Source organism: Schistocerca piceifrons, chromosome 3 (assembly GCF_021461385.2).
Source record: "Schistocerca piceifrons isolate TAMUIC-IGC-003096 chromosome 3, iqSchPice1.1, whole genome shotgun sequence".
Classification (NCBI taxonomy): domain Eukaryota; kingdom Metazoa; phylum Arthropoda; class Insecta; order Orthoptera; family Acrididae; genus Schistocerca; species Schistocerca piceifrons.
The window spans coordinates 749,138,329-749,153,540 of record NC_060140.1 but is presented as its reverse complement, the minus strand read 5'-3'; the positions used below and the strand labels follow the sequence as shown (position 1 = coordinate 749,153,540).

At 45.1% G+C, this 15,212-nt stretch overlaps 1 protein-coding gene across 1 annotated transcript in view; it reads right to left on the bottom strand.

The window, feature by feature from the left end:
- Positions 1 to 15,212, bottom strand: part of LOC124789602 (rho-related BTB domain-containing protein 1) — a 385,406-nt gene that overhangs the window by 190,654 nt on the left and 179,540 nt on the right. The window lies entirely within an intron of this gene.

Below are 15,212 nucleotides of genomic sequence, written 5' to 3'. Positions count from 1 at the left end.
TTGTCCGTGCTCGTCCATCGCGACGACGCATAAAAAAGGAAGTGCCATGGTGCACACAACGAAGCGCAACAAACTTACCAGAAACTTTCAAAGAACAGAGGCAAGTGTCAGACCATAATACCTGAGAGAGGAGGCAATCTGCAGCCGGCAGAGACGCGATAGCGGTGCTACTGACGATGGCCAAACGTCAGCTGTAGCGTGAAAACAAAAATTAAGTGCTGCGAATGAACGTTAAGTCTGCCCCCGCGATAAAGACCTTATCTCTGCGATAAAGCGCACGTGTTATATGGCGGCAAACAGCGAACGAGTTTAAAAAGCTTCCTCTCTCGGCCAGCGTAGAGGTTCGGCCTTTGGAAGGCCCTCAAAAAGGAAAACGTAAATAAGAAGAGAAAGGTGAAATAAAACAAGCACAGTAAGCGTAATTGGAAGATTTAGAAAGAATGTATTTTCAGCAAAAGTGGACGTAAACACATGATCTTAGCGCCATCTCAGAGAGAGAGAGCGAGAGAGAGAGAGAGAGAGAGAGAGAGAGAGAGAGAGAAAGAGAGATCTGAAGTAACATCGTACAAAACAGAAGTAATGGAATTTAGCAGCACATCCTGTAGAGAACTATAGAAGGTGATGAATGTTAGTCGAATTAAATTAGGTGGCGCTGGAGGAATTAGATTAGGAAAGTAGACACAAAAAGTAGTAGATGAGTTTTGGTATTTGGACAACAAGATAACTGACGACGCCTGGAAACGGTATAAAATGCAGATCGGGAATAACAAGAAAAGTGCTCCTGAAAAACATAAATTTATTAATATCGCAAGTCTTTTCTGAAAGTATTTATCTGGAGTGTAACTGCGTACGGAAGTGAAACATGAATGACAAAGTAATTAGAGGAAAGAAGCTTTTGAAATGTGGTGCTGAAGAGTAAACTAATGACAACGTACTGAATAGAACTGCGGAGAAAAGAAATATTTATGGCACAACTTGGCCAAAAGAAGTGATCGGTACGTAGCACACGTACTGAGAGCTCAAGAATTCTTAATTTTGTAATGAAGGAAAGTGTAAAGTTGAATTTGTAGAGGAAGACCGAGGCTTGAAAACAGTGAGGAGGTTCGAATGGATATTGCTGTAGTTATGCAGAGATGAAGAGGCTTGCGCTGGATAGACTAGCATGGTGAGCTGCATACAACCAGTCTTCGGGATGAAGAGCACAACAACAACAACAACAACAACACTGGATACATTTCGTTGGGCATGACTTAGCTGTCTCGCCATGTATCAGGACGAGGACAATCGGATGAAAGCTCGTGGATGTATAGTCACTAGACGTGCCCGGAAAAGGAGAGTATTTTATTCGGTTACATCGCCGCGAGACTGTGCATTCACAAACTCTCTGAACCTATTTTCTTTTTCCTACGAGTCTTTCGAATGAATGTTCTAGTCACTGACTGTCAGTAGTAACTGACTGAGACTAAGTTTCAAAAGTGTGATTGTGATTACCTAAGAGACAACTTTGAAACAATATACACACGTCAAATAAATGGTGCATATTGCCGAAACTTTTCAACTGCGCGTTGTGATCCAGCAACACGTTATAGTATCAATACAGTGGTTTGTTGTCATTCTAGCGGAAAGAGTACATGCTTCTACCGTGGGGGAGGGGGGGAGGGGGGCACTCTGTGCAGTCTGTGGCAACCGTGTCACAAGTTAACACTGCAGTACTGGTGTTGTGTATCACCACGAGAGTCGTCTTGCTTCAGGATGGTTTGGACAACAACAATGTACGATCAGAAGCTCTGCGTATCATTCCAATGGGGGAGCGGATGAGACAGGTGGACGTCGCAGTGAATGTGGCTGTGAGTCAAAGTCACATCTCTAGAATATGGAAAAAGTTTCTATCGACAGGATCAGTTGAGGATCGTCACAGTAGTGGCAGCGGAAGAAAAACAAGAGGTGTGCGGGACCGATACCAGAGCATATCAGCAAGTAGACACCTTCAAGACAAAGCGACACCTCTACGACGGCAGTTCAGGACAGCTACAGCAGTGCACGTGTCAGCACAGACGATACGAAATAAGCTCCATGAAAAGTGATTACGTGTCAGAAGATCTCTCAAGACTCCTTCTTCAAGTAGAGTTCGGAGAAGGACTAGTGTCGCGTGGAAACGAAACCACTCTTTGAGGGCAGGGCAGCGGTGGGACACAACGCTCTTTTCTCGAGAGACCCTTATCTTCTCCACCCTGAAAATACTGATATTAGTGTGTGGAGGCAACGAGAGCAACTATTAGTATCATAGACCACCACCATATTCAGTCATGTTTTGTGGTGGAATCACGTACGACCGCGGGACAGCGTTTTTGCCAATACGTGGGAAGACGATTGGTGTGAAGTGTCGGGATGAATCCTTGCACGCATTGTGGCTCCGTTTGGTGAACATACTGGAACGGGTTTCACGGTGATCGCTGATGGACGACAAAGCACGCGCCCATGGTCACAATCTTGTGAGCACCTTTGTAGTGGACTATACAAACAGTCGGATGGAACGGCCCCCATATTCTCCAGATCTCAGCTGCATTGAAGATATGCGGGCGACGATGACACAAGCGGTTGGCAATCGTCTTGTCTCACCAGAGGCCACATAGAGGCTTATCTGGACAATCTGGTAAGGGGTACGCCTCGCTGCATGCAAAAGTGTCTTCAATTACTAAAAGGGCTAGCTGATCCACGAACAGTGTGATATGCAAGATGACTGAGAAGAAAGTGTAGTGTCTGCAGAGGAAACTTGTTTACATCTACATCTAAACCTACATCTACACGGATACCCTACGAATCACATTTAAGTGCCTCGCAAGGGGTTCATCTAACCATCTTCACAATAATTCTCTATTATTCCAATCTCGTACAGCGCGCCGAAAAAACTAACACCTATATCTTTCTGTGCGAGCTCGGATTTCCCTTATTTTATTATGATGATCGTTACCCCCTATGTAGGTAAGTTCAAAAAACAATTCCGCATTCGGAGGAGAAAATTGTTGATTGAAATTTCGCGGGAAGATTGCGCCGCAAAAAAAAACGCCTTTATTTTAATGATGTCCACCCCAAATCCTGTATCATGTCATTGACACTCTCTCTCCTGTTCCGAAATAATACAAAACGTGCTGTCCTTCTTTGAACTTTCCTTATATACTCCGTCAATCTTATGTGGTAAGTATCCCACACCGCGCAGCAGTATTCTAAAGGAGGACGGACAAGCGTAGTGTAGGCAATCTCCTTAGGAGATCTGTTGCATCTTGTAAGTGTCCTGCCAATGAAACGAAGTCTTTGGTTCGCCTACCCCACAACATTTTCTAAGTGTCCCGTCCAATTCCTAGGTATTTAATTGAATTTGCGGCCTTTATATTTGACTGATTTATCGTGTAATCGAAGTTTAACGGATTCCTTTTAGCACTCATGTGGACGACCTCACACTTTTCATTATTTAGAAGTAATTGCCATTTCTTGCGCCATACAGATATCTTTTCTAAATCGCTTTGCAATTTGTTTTGATCTTCTGATGACTTTATTAGTCGATAAACGACAGCGTCATCTGCAAACAACATAAAGACGGTTGCTCAAATTGTCTCCCAAATCGTTTATATACGAGTAGATAAGGAACAGCAAAGGGCCTATAACAATACCTTGCGGAACGCCAGAAATCACTTCTGTTTTACTCGATGACTTTCCGTCAGTTACTATGAACTGTGACCTCTCTGACAGCAAATAACGAATCCAGTCGCATATCTGAGGTGATATTCCATAAGCACGCAATTTCACTACAAGCCGTTTGTGTTGTACAGTGTCAAAAGCCTCCCGGTAATCCAGAAATAAGGAATCAAACTGAAATCCCTTGTCAATAGCACTCAACACTACATGTGATAAAGAACTAGTTGTGTTTCACAAGAACGACGTTTTCTAATTCCGTGTTGACTGTGTGTCAATAGACCGTTCTCTTCGACGTAATTCATAATTTTCGAGCGCAGTATACGTTCCAAAATTCTACTGCTTACCGACGTTAATGATACGGGCCTGTAATTTAGTGGGTTATTCCTGCTACGCTTCTTGAGTACTGGTGTGACGTGTGCAACTTTCCAGTCTTTGGGTACTGATATTTCGTCGAGCGACACGTTTAGGAAGGTTCTTTTTTGTTTTCCTTTTTTGTTTGTTTTTATCAAGCGGAAATGTGTCTCTATTCTTTATTTTCGTTTTATTGTGACTGTATCTGACATAACAAAACCTGTTTTGTTTCCCATTATGTCTAGTACTGACAATAAAGCAATGTGCAACATTTGTTCAATGGTTCAAATGGCTCTGAGCACTATGGGACTTAACTTCTGAGGTCATCAGTCCCCTAGAGCTTAGAACTACTTAAACCTAACTAACCTAAGGACATCACACACATCCATGCCCGAGGCAGGATTCGAACCTGCGACCGTAGCGGTCGCACGGTTCCAGACTGTAGCGCCTAGAACCGCTCGGCCACCCTGGCCGGCGCAACATTTGTTTTGACCACTCTATAAATAAAAAAAGTGGGTTGTGCACATAAGCTTCTAACCTCTGTGGCCGGCAGAAGGAATGTGAGCTGTGGCCTGAGGCTAACGTTAGCTCAGTGTGGCCTTTCGTCACGTAAGGTGCGCCCGGAAAACAAATGTCCGCCTACAGTAGGTTGTTTGTCGCAGCTAATACTGCCGAGTTAATACTCAAAAGAGCTGCGCAATTCTAGAGCGTCCTTGTGGCCCGGGAAACGTGATGTTAAACGCGTTTTAATTTTCAGCTTCGTATCTCGCAGAGCATCAGAGGACTACATTCTCCATGCACGTGCCCATACTATTGTGAATGGAGCTGTGCTAGCCGTGAAAACATCAATGTGACACGGATTGAGAGAGTGGATATACACAGGTCGCGTGTCGCAGTGGTTGACCCGAGTTCCACACTCAGCATATTGTATAGCAGGCACAGAAAATGGACTAAAACTTTCCGAAATGGAAATTGCAAAGAAATAAAAGCCGAAACATCATGCATTTGCGTGGAACGGCTTAATAGCGTCAAAGAAACTTTTGTTTCTCAACTGTAGTTTTTTATTTCAGACGAGTCCATCTTTACTGATCGTATCGCACCCGGCAAGAAAAGTGACACATTTCAGAAAACGGCAAATTTACGCCACTGAAAAATACGTGGGAATGCTCCAAAGTGCACGAAAAGCGTCACATTTCTACCTCGCAGTTTGTCCACTTCAGGGCCGTTCAGCCAGTTCTGTTGCAGACTACTTCGTGATTCGCCATGGGAGCGGGAGGGTGGGGGGGAGGGGGGCAGTGTCGCTTTATCGTTGCTATTGGCAGGTGTGCATTGGTCATTCTAGAAGAGCAGCACATTCTGAGTTGAGGCACTTCTCATGTCTACGGTAAGCTGTACGTAATTTTTAATATTATTGGTTTATTGGTTATTACAATGTTTGTGTTTACAAAAAGTCTATATCTTACATCACAATGTCCTTCAGCCATGCATGTCTGTTGGAACACATAATGTTTTGACGATTACAGCTGTTGTAAATATTACGAAATTTCGTACGTTGCAGCGTACAAGGGAAAAAAATTAAAATTTCTGCTATAAAAAATGTTCATTTTGAATCCCTTTTCTAGGCGAAAAATGTTTCTGCGTTATATAAGCTCATTTATGGTTTTATGTTTTCGTAACCCGTGTTCCTTAAATTGTAGATACCTAATTGGTGTTCCTTACTCAATGATATTAATTTCAACAAATTATAATTTTACACTTTGTGTTTTTCTAATAGAACAAGTTCAACCTTTTTCCCATCTTTTATTCTAACTGACGTACTAATTTTGCTGATTGAGGTTCGATGTCGTATTGGGCTACAGTAAGCAAAAAAATATTATTTGAGGTGGAACCCGCGCGGGATTAGCCGAGCGGTCTGGGGCGCTGCAATCATGGACTGTGCGGTTAGTCCCGGCGGAGGTTCGAGTCCTCCCTCGGGCGCTGGTGTGTGTGTTTGTTCTTAGGATAATTTAGGTTCAGTAGTGTGTAAGCTTAGGGACTGATGACCTTAGCAGTTAAGTCCCATTAGATTTCACACACATTTGAACAGGCCGGCCGCGGTGGTCTCGCGGTTCTAGGCGCGCAGTCCGGAACCGCGCGAGTGCTACGGTCGCAGGTTCGATTCCTGCCTCGGGCATGGATGTGTGTGATGTCCTTTGGTTAGTTAGGTTTAAGTAGTTCTAAGTTCTAGGGGACTGATGACCACAGCTGTTAAGTCCCATAGTGCTCAGAGCCATTTCAACCATTTTTCACATTTGAACACTTTTTTTTTTTTTTTTGAGGTGGAAAAGTGGCAAAACTACTACATCACGAGTCATAACAAAAACAAAGAAATAAATAGAAAAACAAGAAAAATAATAGAATTGAAAAAGTAATTAATTATTAGCTGATAACACTTCACATTCGACAAGAACAGAACTGCATATTCATATTACTGTTGTGTAGAACGTAATGGAATTTACCGCCAAATATAGTTGCTTGAAACATAAAGGAAACTTGTACTACTGCAGTATAAGTTTTAGTTCAATTTTTCTCAAGTATTGCAATTTTGAATCGTGTCACCGTTCTTGCCAGGGTGTGATCTACATCTACATCTACATCTACATTTATACTCCGCAAGCCACCCAACGGTGTGTGGCGGAGGGCACTTTACGCGCCACTGTCATTACCTCTCTTTTCTGTTCCAGTCGCATATGGTTCGCGGGAAGAACGACTGCCGGAAAGCCTCCGTGCGCGCTCGAATCTCTCTAATTTTACATTCGTGATCTCCTCGGGAGGTATAAGTAGGGGGAAGCAATATATTCGATACCTCATCCAGAAACGCACCCTCTCGAAACCTGGCGATGCAGAGCGCCCCTCTTGCAGAGTCTGCCACTTGAGTTTGCTAAAGATCTCCGTAACGCTATCACGGTTACCAAATAACCCTGTGACGAAACGCGCCGCTCTTCTTTGGATCTTCTCTATCTCCTCCGTAAACTCGACCTGGTACGGATCCCACACTGATGAGCAATACTCAAGTATAGGTCGAACGAGTGTTTTGTAAGCCACCTCCTTTGTTGATGGACTACATTTTCTAAGGACTCTCCCAATGAATCTCAACCTGGTACCCGCCTTACCAACAATTAATTTTATATGATCATTCCACTTCAAATCGTTCCGCACGCATACTCCCAGATATTTTACAGAAGTAACTACTACCAGTGTTTGTTCCGCTATCATATAATCATACAATAAAGGATATGTGTCACGATCTCAAATTCTTCCAAGACATTAAGGTTCCATCCTCTCCGCGCCTGTACAACACAATACATGCTCGTTTGTATGCTTGCATTTAACATTCCGGCGGTTACAGTGGTTATTAATGCACCAGCATTTCACATTTGCATTGGCTTATCTCGCGCTTACATTAATCTGTGATTTGCTATGCTAATCACTTAAATATGTTACCCAGAAAAAGGAATTCGGAAATTTCATTAGTCTACAGTAATTATTTTTTTGGAGTTGCGAATTCTTTCCCCATCAGTGTCTGCTTGTCCAGGGCAGGCAACAGTGGCCAGTGTGGAAGGGACAGGGGTGGGGGTCGGCATTCCAGCAGCCGATGAGCCAACGCTCCCTTTCTTCTATGCCGATAATTGGAGTGTCGCGGCGCAGCGGTTCGGGGCTTCGGCGGCGGCAGGCAGCCACCTTCTGTCCACCGTCCACCGCCTCATGTTGTTTGTTCGCGTGCTGTTCTTCCACGTGTGCAGAGCCACTGATGACAAATGTATATGCTACTAATCTTTGCTTTATGTCCAACAATATCTGACTGCGGTAGGGGAAGAAAACAAGAGGGCAAGGGGAGAAAACAAGGGCTGAGAGAGATGTGAGACGTGTGCGCTTCTACGTAAAGGGGGTCCAGTGACCATACTGTGAATGGATAAACAAAGAAATAAACGAAGGTGCGTGTGTGGCGAGGGGGAAAGAGATAGACGTAGAGCTAGAGGTAGAGAGAGAGAGAAATGTGTGTGGAATCTTATGGGACTTAACTGCTAAGGTCATTAGTCCCTAAGCTTACACCCTACTTAACCTAAATTATCCTAAGGACAAACACACACACCCATACCCGAGGGAGGACTCGAACCTCCGCCGGGACCAGCCGCACAGTCCATGACTGCAGCGCCTAGACCGCTCGGCTAATCCCGCGCGGCGTAGAGAGAGAGAGAGAGAGAGAGAGAGAGAGAGAGAGAGAGAGAGAGAGAGTAGTGGGGGGACAGACATTAATACTGTGTGGCGTATATGGGCCGTAATTTTATGTAAAGATTGAGTTTATGCTTATTACAGTACCAATAACTGAATAGTAATTGAACACGCCTGATTTTGAGTGCAAGGGTTGAGATTATTTCGGAATATTCGCACAGCGTTATTAAGTCACTCAAATTGCATTTGATAAAAATGGTTCAAATGGCTCTGAGCACTATGGGAATTAACTGCTGAGGTCATCAGTCCTCTAGAACTTAGAACTACTTAAACCTAACTAACCGAAGGACATCACACACAACCATGCTCGAGGCAGGATTCGAACCTGCGACGTAGCGGTCGCGCGGTTCCAGACTGTAGCGCCTAGAACCGCTCGGCCACTCCGACCGGCTGCATTTGTTATTAGTGATGCTTGTACACCTGAGTCATAAAATTGTTTTGGGGTAAATCTGGCTTAGTGATAACTCTGATTTCTTGTCGTTCTGTAATTTGGCAGCTCCTGCAGACACGAGTAACTAGATCAATTTTCATGTGTATTTTGTGTCTCTTGTGTAGTGGGATTTTATATGGACTGTTGTTTCATTTGCTTTGAGCTTATTAAGAATCTTGTTTACTTTTTTCTGAATTGCTTTGCTCCCGTGTCTTTACCCAGTGCAAATTAATTGTCCAATTTTTAACTTTGTGGTTTTCATCCCCTTTATTTTTGTCGCTTTTTGTACGACCTTCGAGTTTAATAGCTTTTGTAATCTCTTCCGCAATCTGTCTTCACTGAGCAAGCCTTGCTCTGATACTAAATATTTGTTTTTCTGGCCACTTTGGTGGGTGACTTAAAGATGTTTTTAGGATGATTCTGAATTTACGGTAAAATGAAAGTTGATGCGTGTTGTTAAATAAACTATTGAAAGCCATATTCAGTCACAGCTCAATCCAACGCTACGACTTCCCCGTATCGCTATTAAATTAACGTGATGAATGTCGGTGCAGTTTCCCGATCTCTGACGGAAATAAGCCCTACGCGTAGTGCTCAGAGCCATTAGAGCCCTACGCGGGCAGGTGAGAAACTGTTATTCACGGACATTAAGCAGGGTAGCTCGGTGCTTGGTGACTTCAACGACTAACTCGTTATCGAACGAACAAGTTAAAAGTTTTGTAGTTAAAAGTGATTGCTTGGTTGGTTGACTTAGAGGAGGGAACCAAACAGCGAGGTCATCGGCGCCATCGGATTAGGGAAGGAAGCCGTGCCCTTTCAAAAGATTCATCCAGGCAATTGCCTGAAACGATTTAGGGAAATCACAGAAAACCTATATCAGGATAGCCGGACGCGGATTTGAACAGTAGTTAAAAGTGAAATAAATTTTGTAAGTGTTTCGGACAAAGTCTGTTGCGATATTAAAAGACACTCAAGAAATGGCAGTGATATTGGGTGTAATATGGTGATTAGACATCTCTTTCGTGCTTTTACTGGCACTCATACAGATTTCATTTTACGTTACTGCCAGATATGTTCCCTTATTTCATATAGTGGAACAAATAAATAAGGCGGCATCCGTATTTCTTATATCAAAAACTTTGAAAATTATTGTAATGACAATAGTAGCGATCCCAATGACCACACTTACATTCACTGTTGAAAATAGCTGTGTTGGAAGCCGCGACCTACGGAGAAGAATGACAGCAGGGACAACGACGTATCTTTACAAGACGTGAGGCAACCAAGCCTCTCAAAATGAGCGAACCACCGAGAGAAGGCAGGATTTACTCTCGCACGTTATCCAACGTAACACGCCATATGCAACTTCACGTGGGGAACAAATTACGGAGTCAGCATATTCATATGCACTGGTACACTGTCCAGCCACATTAATGTGACGACCTGTCAAAGACCTGAGTAACCACCTTTTGCAGCGCGGACGGCTGCGAGATGTACAGGAAAAGTGTCACTGAACTTCTGGAAGGTACCGACAGGTGTGTGCAGCCATGCCGACTCCTGTGCCGTGGCCAGCTACGCTAGATTTCTCGGTTAAGGATCCACGGCGGGTGCATCCCGATCGAGGTGTTCACACAAATTCTAGATTGGGTTTAAATTTTGGGAGTTTGGTGCCAGGGGAATGGGGCAAAATCACCCTGGTGCTCTCCGAACCACGCACGTACACTGCGAGCTGTGTGACATGTTGCATTATCTTGCTGGCAGACATTATCGTAGCGAACGGTCTTGCCGCAGTGGTAACACCGCTTCCCGTCAGATCACCGAAGTTAAGCGCTGTCGGGCTAGGCTAGCACTTGGATGGGTTACCACCCGGTCTGCCGAGCGCTGTTGGCAAGCGGGGTGCACTCAGTCATTGTGAGGCACACTGAGGAGCTACTTGATTGAGAAGTAGCGGCTCCGGTCTCGGAAACTGACATACGGCCGGGAAAGCGGTGTGGACCACATGCTCCTCCACATCCGCATTCAGTGACGCCTGTGGTCTGAGGATGACACGGCGGCCAGTCGGTACCTTTGGGCCTTCATGGCGTGTGCGAGAGGAGAGACATCATCGTACCGAGGAAAAACAAACCGTATATAGGAGTGGACATGGTATCCAGGGATAGACTTGGTTTGATCCAGTGGATCTTGCAGGATGAAGAGGTTACTCAGGGAATGCTACGAAAACATTCCCCGGACCATAAAGCTCCATCCTCCGGCCTGGATCCTTTGCTTTTAGACCTTTCACGCCGTACACGGCAGTCGCCATCTATCCGAAGCAGCAAAAAACATGATTCATCTGAAATGGTTACCTGTGCCCGCTCACCGGACGTTCAGTTGCACTACTGGCGTGCAAACTGCAGCCTTCGTCGCCGATGAACAGCAGTAAGTGTGGCTGCGTGAAGTAGGCGCCTGCTGCGGAAGCCCATACGCAGCGAAGTTCACTGAAAGTTCCTTGAGGACTCATTGTTGGTAGCCCCTTGGTCCATCTGGCCGAGCAGTTTCTCCAAAGTTGCTCATCTATTCGCCCCTACACATCTCCGCAGCCGTCATTCACTCCTGTAATCTGTGGCTCGTGGTGCATCACATTTGCCTCGGGGTTGGTTTTGGATAGTGCCATTTTGGCATGTACGGGATACTTTAACTACGACGGAACGGGAAAAATTGACAAACTTAGCTGTTTTGGAAATGCTTCCAGCCTTGGCGCGAAAGCCAATGATCATGTCCTTTTGGACGTCTGATAAATCGCTCAGTTTCCGCAGTACGACGACAACTCTTAGGCAGCGGGCACATTAATAAATGACGACCGTGTATATCGCGACAGGAAGACTCTTATAAGTCCGGGAATCGCTACAAGAGGTCTGACAATGGTCAGCGCACCGATACCAGTAACTTATTAATGAAAAAGAGATGCGATTTGCACTTCACTTTTATTTACGTAAGCACCTGTCCATGTTAAGGGAGCAAATCTTTCCTTAGAATAATGGCTATTTATTGAGGGGGTTTAACAGCGTACTTGGCTTCCCCCATTTTGTGGCAATGAAAGTCGGATCCATGGTGCGGGGGAAGTGTCGGGGCATTTAATGCTCAATCTCCAAGGAGCAGCGCCGTAAATGGCCGCGTCCCGTGAGTGCAGTACGGAACTCGTAAAAGCGTGAGCCGAGCCGAGCTGAGCTGAGGGGCAGCACGACGCAGCCTCCCGCCCACGAGCTGTTAACTCGCCTGCCCCTGCCAACAGCGCTAGTTTTCTTTCCACCTCATGTGGTTGTTAAGGCATTTAAAACTTTATCATATTTTATCAGTCTTCCCATTTTGGAGTGAGGAAAGCGACGTGTGAATGTCTGTTCTCATACGTCGTTCTGTATTGTACAGGGTGTGTATGAATGAATGTCGGGGTTTTAACGCTTTATAGTATTTTTATCATTAAACTTACAGTTATCATTGATATGTCAAAAGAAAGAGCAACTCAAACAGTTGTGTTGGACACCAATGCGCATGCGCAGCGCGCAGTGTTTCCGCCGCAGTTGGTTGAACTTCACTGTATCCAAGCGCTGGATAGGCCGCAAGGGGCCCAATGACAGGGCTTGCTTTGCATGGCCTCCACAGTCACCCGACCTAACGCCATGCGATTTTTTCCTTTGGGGCTTCATCATGGACTGGGTGTACGCGCCTACGCTACCAGTAGACCTCCCTGAAGTAAGAAACCGGATTGAAGCAGCTGTTGCTACAATCACTGAAGACACACTTGTCAATGTTTGGGAAGAACTCAGCTATAGACTGGATGTGTGCCGTGTGACAAATGGCGCTCACATTGAACATTTATATGGTTCTTGGTAAAACTGTTTGAGTTGCTCTTTCATTTGACATATCATTTATAGCTCTAAGTTTAATATAATAAATATTATAAAGCGTTAAAACCCCGATATTCATTTATAAACACACTGTATTTTTCCACAGACCACTGGTATACGGACATCACGAAATAGAGGTTTCGTGATAACTCTAGGTAATGGGCTGGTTGCTTGTTTTTAGCGAGATTGTTACCGAGTATACCTTTTTCTTTTTTTTGGGAAAGCCGATCTTAGTTTACTATCAATACGTTCAATTACACCACAAAGGTGATCAAGTGAACGCACAAACACACACACACACACACACACACACACACACACACACACACACACACACACACGCGTGTAATGGTGCGACATTTCAGAAGCCTTACACACAAGGGGCGTTCGATAACTAATGCAAGACATCCTTTTTTCTGGACCAGTTTCGGTTGAAAAACAAGTCGAAGTTGTTTTCTAACATCGTGGAATATTCCCCTTCAGCCCCTATAGTTTCACGAAACCTCACTGTCAGCGACGCTATACGTAGCCTTCAAAATGGCCTCCGTAACTAAGGTGCGATCCAAGAAGAGAACTGTCATTGAGTTTGTTTTCACGGTAAACCAGAACTATGCATATATTCATAAACGCTTACAGAATGTCTACGGAGACCTAGCAGTGCACAAAATGACAGTGAGCTTTTGCGGGAAGCTTCTGTCACCATCCCAATAAAGTCGCGCAGACCTGTTCGATCTCCCGCGTGCCAACCTGCCTGCCGCACACAGCCGTGACTCCTGCAAAACTGGAACGTGCGGACACTCTCATTCGAGCGTGTTCGTCGCCACAAAAATGCAAACGAAGTTCTTTTTATCCATGACAACGAAAGGCCTCACACAAGTCTGCGCACGCGAGAGGAATTCACAAAACGTCATTGGACCCTCTACGGACCGGATCTCACACCTTCCGATTTCCTTTGTTTAGCCCTAAGATAGGTACACTCCGTGGGAAACTGTACGTGGTCGATTGCGAAATTATACTACTGGCCATTAAAATTGCTACACCACGAAGATGACGTGCTACAGACGCGAAATTTAACCGAAAGGAAGAAGATGCTGTGATATGCAAATGATTAGCTTTTCAGAGTATTCACACAAGGTTGGCGCCGGTGGATACACCTACAACGTCCTGACATGAGGAAAGTTTCCAACCGATTTCTCATACACAAACAGCAGTTGACCGGCGTTGCCTGGTGAAACGTTGTTGTGATGCCTCGTGTAAGGAGGAGAAATGCTTACCATCACGTTTCCGACTTTGATAAAGGTCGGATTGCAGCAAATTGCGATTGCGGTTTATCGTATCGCGACATTGCTGCTCGCGTTGGTCGAGATCCAATGGCTGTTAGCAGAATATGGAATCGGTGGGTTCAGGAGGGTAATACGGAACGCCGTGCTCGATCCCAACGACCTCGTATCACTAGCAGTCGAGATGATAGGCATCTTATCCGCGTGGCTGTAGAGGATCATGCAGCCACGTCCCCATCCCTGAGTCAACAGATGGGGACGTTTGCAAGACAACAACCATCTGCGCGATAAGTTCGACGGCGTTTGCAGCAGCATGGACTATCAGCTCGGAGACCATGGCTGCGGTTACAGACAGGAGCGCCTGCGATGGTGTACTCAACGACGAACCTGGGTGCACGAATGGCAAAACGTTATTTTTTCGGATGAATCCAGGTTCTGTCTACAGCATCATGATGGTCGCATCCGTGTTTGGCGACATGCAGTGAACGCACATTGGAAGCGTGTATTCGTCATCGCCACACTGGCGTATCACCCGGCGTGATGGTACAGTGTGCCATTGGTTACACGTCTCGGTCACCTCTTGTTCGCATTGACGGCACTTTGAACAGTGTTCGTTACATTTCAGATGTGTTACGACCCGTGGCTCTACCCTTCATTCGATCCCTGCAAAACCCTACATTTCAGCAGGATAATGCACGACTACCTGATGCAGGTCCTGTACGGGCCTTTCTGGATACAGACAATGTTCGACTGCTGCCTGGCCAGCACATTCTCCAGATTTCTCACCAATTGAAATCGTCTGGTCAATGGTGGCCGAGCAACTGGCTCGTTACAATACGCCAGTCACTACTCTTGATGAACTGTGGTATCGTGTTGAAGCTGCGTGGGCAGCTGTACCTGTACACGCCATCCAAGCTCTGTTTGACTCAATGCCCAGGCGTATCAAGGCCAGAGGTGGTTGTTCTGGGTACTGATTAGTGACATTTTACTATTTAAAGACACTACTATGTGGAAGTGAAATTGTGTATTGCTGTCTCAGTGGAACAGCATTTTTGAAATCCGAACTGTGATTTACTAAGTATCCCATTACTGTTGAGATGGCTAACCACTCTTGAGTACATTACTTTCTCGAAGATTTTTGAAAATGGTGTAAGTAAGGATACTGGCCGATAATTATTGACATCTGTGGTGTCCCCCTTTTTGTAGAGAGGCCTGAGAATGGCATATTTTAACCTGCCTGGGAAAATACCCTGAGTTAGTGATGCATTACATATGTGACTCAGAACATCAGTTGTAATTGCT